Source organism: Suricata suricatta, chromosome 2, assembly GCF_006229205.1.
Source record: "Suricata suricatta isolate VVHF042 chromosome 2, meerkat_22Aug2017_6uvM2_HiC, whole genome shotgun sequence".
NCBI lineage: Eukaryota > Metazoa > Chordata > Mammalia > Carnivora > Herpestidae > Suricata > Suricata suricatta.
In genome coordinates this window covers 108838907-108845941 of record NC_043701.1, presented here as the reverse complement: position 1 = coordinate 108845941, position 7035 = coordinate 108838907, and the positions used below count along the sequence as shown (strand labels likewise).

Sequence of the window (7035 nt, the reverse complement as noted above, 5' to 3'; positions counted from 1 at the left end):
CCAGCTCCGGTAAGTGGGCGCCCCGCCAGCGGCCCGGGTCCGGTGGGGGGGTGGGGGAAGGGGGGTAGGGACGGCACGGCCCCAGCTCCTGCGAGCCCGGGGCTAGCCTGACGCGAGAAGGCAACTCGGGCGGGAAAGTCTCTGCAACTGGAGACCCGGTTTGGTGCGTGTGTTGTCCCGCCGTCCGTGGGAGCACGCGAGACAGGTCCCTCGTTCCTCCCGGCTGCCCGTGGCGAGCCGGCCTTTGCGCTGCCGCACAGGTGGGCGGCGGCGGCGGGGCGCTGGCAGGTGAGCATGCCCCTCGACCCCACGGCCCTCGGCCGGCCGGCTGGCAAACCCAAGCGCAGGTTTGGACACACCGCTCCGAACGCTTGCGGGAGGTCTCCGGGTGCCCGGGTCTCCCGATCTCTGGGGCTTGAGGCAGGGGGAGGCTTCCGGAGACCCCTTTTCCATATGTAGGTCACGAACGCTTGCCATTCTCCGGGCAGGGACGTCCCCCGTTGAAGAGGACCGCAGTGGAAGGGCCGGAGTTGCTAGTTGGTTGGTTTATTTATGGAAATGTCTTCTGCGAGTGCTTAAAGAAACCCTCATGATTTCGCAGTACCCTGGGACACCTGTCTCCTGGGCAGTTCTGGTGGAGACAGTAGACGAGACAAGGGTTTGGTTTTGCCCTCCCTTATGGCGTCTGTCCCCCGAGGCTGGTGCTGAAACGGGCTGCGCCCGCAGCGCGCGCACCCAACGGCATTGGAGGAGCTTTGGTTTAATGTCTGAATTGCCTTAGAAAGAATAACGGGAGGTGGGGGCAGAGGTGTGTCTGGAGAAGGCTTCTTCATTTGGAAGGATTTGCTTATTTTCGTGTATTCTGGGCTAGGGTGTTAGGAAATCCAAAAATGGTAAAGTTTGATCAAGTGATAAAGTGGATCATGGACACCGGGTCTCCCACCCTCTTCCCAGCTTCCCACCGCTGCTGATCCTCCTCTCTTTCCGTTAGCTCGAAGGACTGTAAGGCTGGCACGGCGCCCGCAGGTTCAGTCCCAGCAGAAGGCCTCCTGGGCTGCGCTGGTGTTGCCCATTAAACCGTGTCAGTCCTGTCATCTGGTTGAGGCCTCACTGGGAGGCCTCCTTCCCCCAGTGGGACAGGAGAATTCAGTGGTAAATGCCTCAAAGCAGCAGCGAGGAGACCTGGGCTCAGTGGCCGACTCCTTGATGCTTTGGGGAAACCTCTTGCCGGATTTTTGCCTGCGGTGGGGGGAAGGGAGGCACGCAGCCATCTGATCTGGCCCTGTTCCCTGCGAGAAGCTTGCTGTGAGAACAACTGAGATGTTAAACGGAAAGCCTTTTTCAGTCCTGAGAAACAAGATATAAACTATGAATTATTTTTGAAGTGTGAAGCTGACTTCGGGTAGCAGCCTGGATAAAAGATGGAGACAGCACTTAAGAAGTAGTAGGTGTTAATGTAAATACAAGGTTTATTGTGACTAGCTGCTAGTTAAGGAGTGGCCTCACCACGGGGTTATTAATGAGCCGAAGTAACTATTTAGGACAATGGACTTCCTCTTTGCTCCTCTACCACCACAGGCTCCAATCCTCAGCCTCGGTAAAATAAAATTGCCCAAAGGGAGTCTGGCTGGCTGAGAAATAGGCACAGCAAAAGGCTTGTTCCCAGCTGTCCAGTGATTAGCCAGGCATTTGCCTTTGACATTTCTCATGCGAGTAGACAGTGGAGAAACCAGGAAGAAGCTCTTCGCATACTCATCATGCAGCTCTTCAAGCTAAAGCGAGGGTCTCCAACGCTGCCCATATCTCAGCACATTCTCTCAAATGGTAGAACATTAGGTGGGCGCTGGGGCCCTGTCATCCCCCTGGTCCCTGGGGTAGCAAGTGTCCTGGTGCCTGTAGACTCAGGAGGTCAGGGTGAGGCTGGAGGGCTGGTTGTGTATAATGCCACCTCTCCCCACAACGGCCACCACTGCACAGCGACTGCTTAGTGAGGAAGATGGCCAAATGGCTATGACAGAAGTCTGCCAGACAGATCATTCTTATTTATTTATGGGCACATCTCACTATCACATTTTTCTTACCTTGACTCATTTTTGTTCTACGTAAAAAGGGGAGAATGCCTAATGATGCAACACATGTCAGCAAATTGCCCTGTTTCTTCATGGAATTTTGAAACTGTGTCTTTACAATATAACCTGATTTGTTCTCAGAATACCTTTATGAGCATATTCTATTTTCTAATCACACATATTCCCCCCTCCTCTATGTGGTATTGCTGTTGGTAAATAAACATGATAGAGATAGGCATAAAGGGATTTGTTATTACATAGCTAGAGAGATTATTTGTTTGGTTTTCTTAAACCAGGAACTGAAATATAACTTCTTTTTTTAAGTGTATTTATTTATTTTGATAGAGAAAGAGGGAGTAGGGGAGGGGCAGGGAGAGAGGGAGAGAGAGAGAATCCCAAGCAGCCTGTGCACTGTCAGTGCAGAGCCTGATGTGGGGCTCAGCTCACCAACCTCGAGATCATAACCTGAGCTGAAGTCAAGTGGCAGACTCACCTACTGAGCCATCCAGGAGGCCTGAAATTTAACTTCTTTAATACACCAGGAAAACTACAAAAACATCCTCCTATCAGTGGCCAGCAAGGGTATTTTAACAGAAAATCAGAGAAGTCAAGTGAGTGTCAGAAAAGAGAAACAGGGAGGCCAATTATAATATAGAAATTAGCATAATATTTCCGTAAGATTTTAACTGGTTGTAACCAACCGTATGAAGAATAAACCAAATAAATGATCGGAAGTGAAAAATGCAAATTAAATTTCCATTTAGGGAAGGAAGCAGAGGCAAGAATTACTGCTGAAAGAAAAACAATCACTGCAGAGAAAACAATGGGTATCTAAGAGGGGATCAATTCAGTAAGCTGGAGCATTCCAAATCGCTTTAATTGTCAAGGAGCTTTTCTTAGGTTAAATAGCAGGTGGTGTGTAATCCGTTTTCCTAGCGGAACCCAGCAGACAAAATGGCAGGTCTTGCAGGGATGGGGGCAGGGGGGGGGGTCCAGAGAAGTGTGGCTGTGTTGCAGATAACGGTGCTTGTGGAATGGGCTCTGCCACCTCGAGAGGAGTGAGGACATGGCTGTGGAGAAGCCACTGGCCCCTGACGCTTTGAGGTGCCCATGTATCTGCAAGCAAGTCACCAATGGCCCAACCTGAGAGGGCGAGCCTGGAAGGGAGCCCAGGTTGGCGGGCTGTGGGGGAGAAGGGGGAAAGGGGAGGAGCAGGCTGCCAGTCTGTGAGTCACATGGATGATCTCCCGTAACCCTCACACCATACCTGCAAACTTCCTCTGTAGCAAAACAAACAAAACCTGGCCAGGAGTGTTATGGCAGGGTGCTTGGTGGGAGGAGGTGACTTGGTGACCAAGGAAAAGCTTATACAAATACGAAGGAGGAGCAGTGGACACAAGTGGAGGAGAAGAAATGGGGTTGTGTGGGAAGACCCAAGCCCAGGGACGACACATGCGTTCCTTTGGCAAAAGAGTGGATTTCTTCCTGTCTGGAAATTCTCAGACCGTTTCACCCTGGGTGGCTGGGTTGGTTCTCCATGGTGGGGTGTGTGCTGTGAGGCTGAGGAAAAAGAGGTAGAAGAAATGCTGTAAGCGTCCCTCTGGGGCTCAGTTGTTCCCCTGCCAGTGATCGCGTGCACAACACAAGCAACAACCCTGGGTCCACCAACCTGCACCAACTGCTAGTCTGTAGTTCTCATTAGTGCCTGTGTTTCCTCCTGGCTTTTACGTCTAATTTGCAGCTGTGGGGGCTTCTCTTCTACCCCTTGCCCAGGGTCACCACCAAAGGGAAGAGGAGCCGGGAGATAGGCAAAAGGCAGACATTTAAATTGCTTCCAAAATTCTTATTAGGACATCTTTACAACCACAGAAGAAGGTGTATGTGTATGTCCCCATAACCCCAACACCCAAATTCGACTGTATTTACTTCTGGCTATCACAGAAATATGTAAAATTGAGAGATATTTACTAAAATCACTGAGGGTCCAAGTAGGAGAAATGGAATTTGAAACAGAAAGGAAAGAGGAAGGAAATGTGGAAAGAGGGTAGAAAGCAGAGTGATGTGTGGAGGTTGCCGAAGGCGGTCTCAACAATGGCCCAGCCGACTCTGGGACTCAGGTTCTGAAAACTATTGGAGACAGAGACAGGGACGGCAGACAGTGGGTGGTGGTGCCTCATCCTTGTCCCCTGGGATGTCGGACGCAGTGAGGACCAAGATCTGGCAGCACATAAGCTGGGGCAGCCTGCATTTGCTGCCTACCCCACTGCACATTCCCTACACAGCAGGGCCTGCTTTCCTGCAGGGCAAACAGCAGAACACACTTTAATATGGCCAGAAGGAAAACAACTTTTCCTCTGCTCTCTTAGGTTTAGTGACTGGGGCCTGTGAATTAAACTGAAAGCAGGATAGATTAACAGGAGAAAAGAGCCCAATTAATAGGAGAAAAAGTTTGTTCTACATGCATACAGGAGCTTCACAGGAAAGAAGAGAAAACCTGAAGAAGCCATTAGGCCTGAGAGTTTATATACTATTTTAACAAAGGGAGATAAGTTATGGGAAAGTGACAAGACAAAGAAAAAGGGGTTTGAGGTTCGAGGGGTAGTAAATCATGGGAAGATAAATATATGGAGGAAACTTATGGAAGATAAGCGTTATTTTAGTAAGATATGCTTGTGCAGATCTGTCTTGGTGCCAACTTTATCTCTCCAGTGATAATGGTGCTTTTCTTCCTTCTAGTGTGAGAGATGGAAAGGATAGACACCTTCACAAAAAGAAATATTATGTCTCGCTTTTAGGCAGAAAGGGTGAGGCTGGAGAATTCCTCCTCCATCTGCTGTGTCTTAATTGTATTCAGCTCAAAATAGCCCTGATGCCAAATTGATATATTTGGGGGTGTTATATACTGAACCCCCTTCAAGATTACCAGCAGGACCTTTCCTTGGTGGAGTCTGGAGCCCAGGTTATGCTAAACCAGCATGAGAACCCCTATTTGATTTTAGTTTCTGTTCATTAATTTCGGGAAAATTCTGTTTTCCCTGAACCCAGTTAACTTCACTTACAACCATGGGGCTCTGGCAGTCTAGAGATGTTTATTTACCCCCTGACTCCGGAGGGCCACATGGATGAGGGAAGGCTCCATCCTGGTTAAAGGAGCAGATGGTGTAAGTGTACGAGTGTGTGTTTGATGGTACGTATGGGGGAAGCAGGGGTCATGAGCACGGAAAGACACAGGCTGAACTTCAGGGCAGCGGTGAGTACAGAGTGTGGCCAGGAGCAGATGATGGTAGAGCCTGAGTGGAGAATCTGAAAGCTTTGAACCTTAAAGAAAATAACAGAGGGAAAGTGAGAGTGATGTCAGCCACTGAATTTTTTCTCTGGAACAAGGTGAAGTGTAGATACATAAATTGGCCTTCATCAGCATCCCGTGGTCTCTTCTTCAGCTGAATTTTTTCAGAGATGAGGTCCCTGGAGCCTTCTCCTCACCCTGGGTACCCAGCTAGACCCCACTCTGGATCCAGCACCCAGTTACCCTGTGCCTGTCTTGAGTGGCTTTACCTCAATGCCCTTCCAGTCAGAGTTTGGGGTTCTAGTGCTGTTTTCCCCAACTTGGTTGATCCTATAGAACTGGGGAGTTTGGGGCTCTTTCCTGCCAATCTTTCTAGGCTTGCCGTGTCTGCACTGCAGCGCAGTCTGCCTGGGGGTCTGCATTCCCAGAACTGTTACAAAGAGGCCCTGTGTGTCCTGCTCCAGGGGTACCAGCCCTCACACCCCAAGTTCACCATCCCCCCTCCCATGGGTCGGATGCCTCCCGGCCCCCCAGCTTCTCTCCAGGCCCTGTTCTGGTGCTAGAACTTGCCATAGTCAGCACCATCGGAACGGAGTCATCATTGGCCTGGACTCAGGCACGCTTCCTTACTAAACAGAGACCGTCTTTGTCGTGGGACCTGTCATCGCAGAGTTCGGCTGACCGACACCATGCGCAGGCTTCCCGGGGTTGTCTGCCTTTCTCTGGGTTTCCTACGCCGTACTGCTGTAAGCCATTTTAATTGCGGGCCACGGCAGAAGGACCTTGTCAGTGCATGTGCACTGCCGAGAGCAATAGATTTGTTCCTAAAAGACTGGTGCATAAGCCGTGTATTTCTAAGACGTTCATTTAGTGAACACGTGACCAGGCATTCCAGGCCCTGATGATTTAAAATGAACAAGGACTTGAGAGTACTCATAATCTAGGAGGGATAGAAGTGAGAAAACAGCTCGTGTGCCCCTGGATTAATGCCGTGACAGCCGTGTTGTAAGTGCTGTGGGAGTGATGATAACAGGAACATTCATTCTTCCCGAGAGCAGCGCTTGCAGGAAGGGCCTGACAGCTGAGGCCCTGGAAAACTGAACGAGATTTTTCCAACCCACACAAGTAAGCAAGAACTTTCCAGGCAGAGCTGTGCAAAGGCTTAGAGTTGGGGGGCATGCAGGGGTCAGGGGAGAGGAAAAGGCGCCCTGAGCCCAGTTAGGAGGACTCTTAAGTGAGCTATGGAAGAGTCTGTTTTGGGACCGGTGGGGACCCAGGACAATTGTGGAGTGGGGCCCGTGTACGGCAGGTCAGGGGAACAAGGCTGGAGATGTGGGGCACTAGGACGGCTGCAGGGGGCCCCAGGATGCCCAGGCCCTCGCATCAGTCAGCACTGCTGTCTGACCAGAGGTAGGGGGGCAGGGAGAAGCCTGTGCCTGGGTGTCCCCCGGTGACAACATGACCTGGTTTAGTGAACGGAAGGCAGGGAGCAGGCTGGGCACGTGGAGAGAGTGGGATGTGGCAGGTGAGGAGGTGTGGCCCAGGTGGAGCAGGAGGCTGGTTGAAGACAGAGTACGTGGGAGCCAGGTAGCCATACAGGGGTCAGAGAAGATAGCCCAGGGGTGGGGTGTCAGGTAGCCATGTGGGGGGCAGGGGAGACATCCCAGGAGTGGGGGGCCA

At 51.1% G+C, this 7035-nt stretch overlaps 1 protein-coding gene across 1 annotated transcript in view; it reads left to right on the top strand.

The window, feature by feature from the left end:
* Nucleotides 1–7035, top strand: part of GNG4 (G protein subunit gamma 4) — a 61508-nt gene that overhangs the window by 388 nt on the left and 54085 nt on the right. The gene's annotated exons all lie outside the window — the stretch shown is intronic.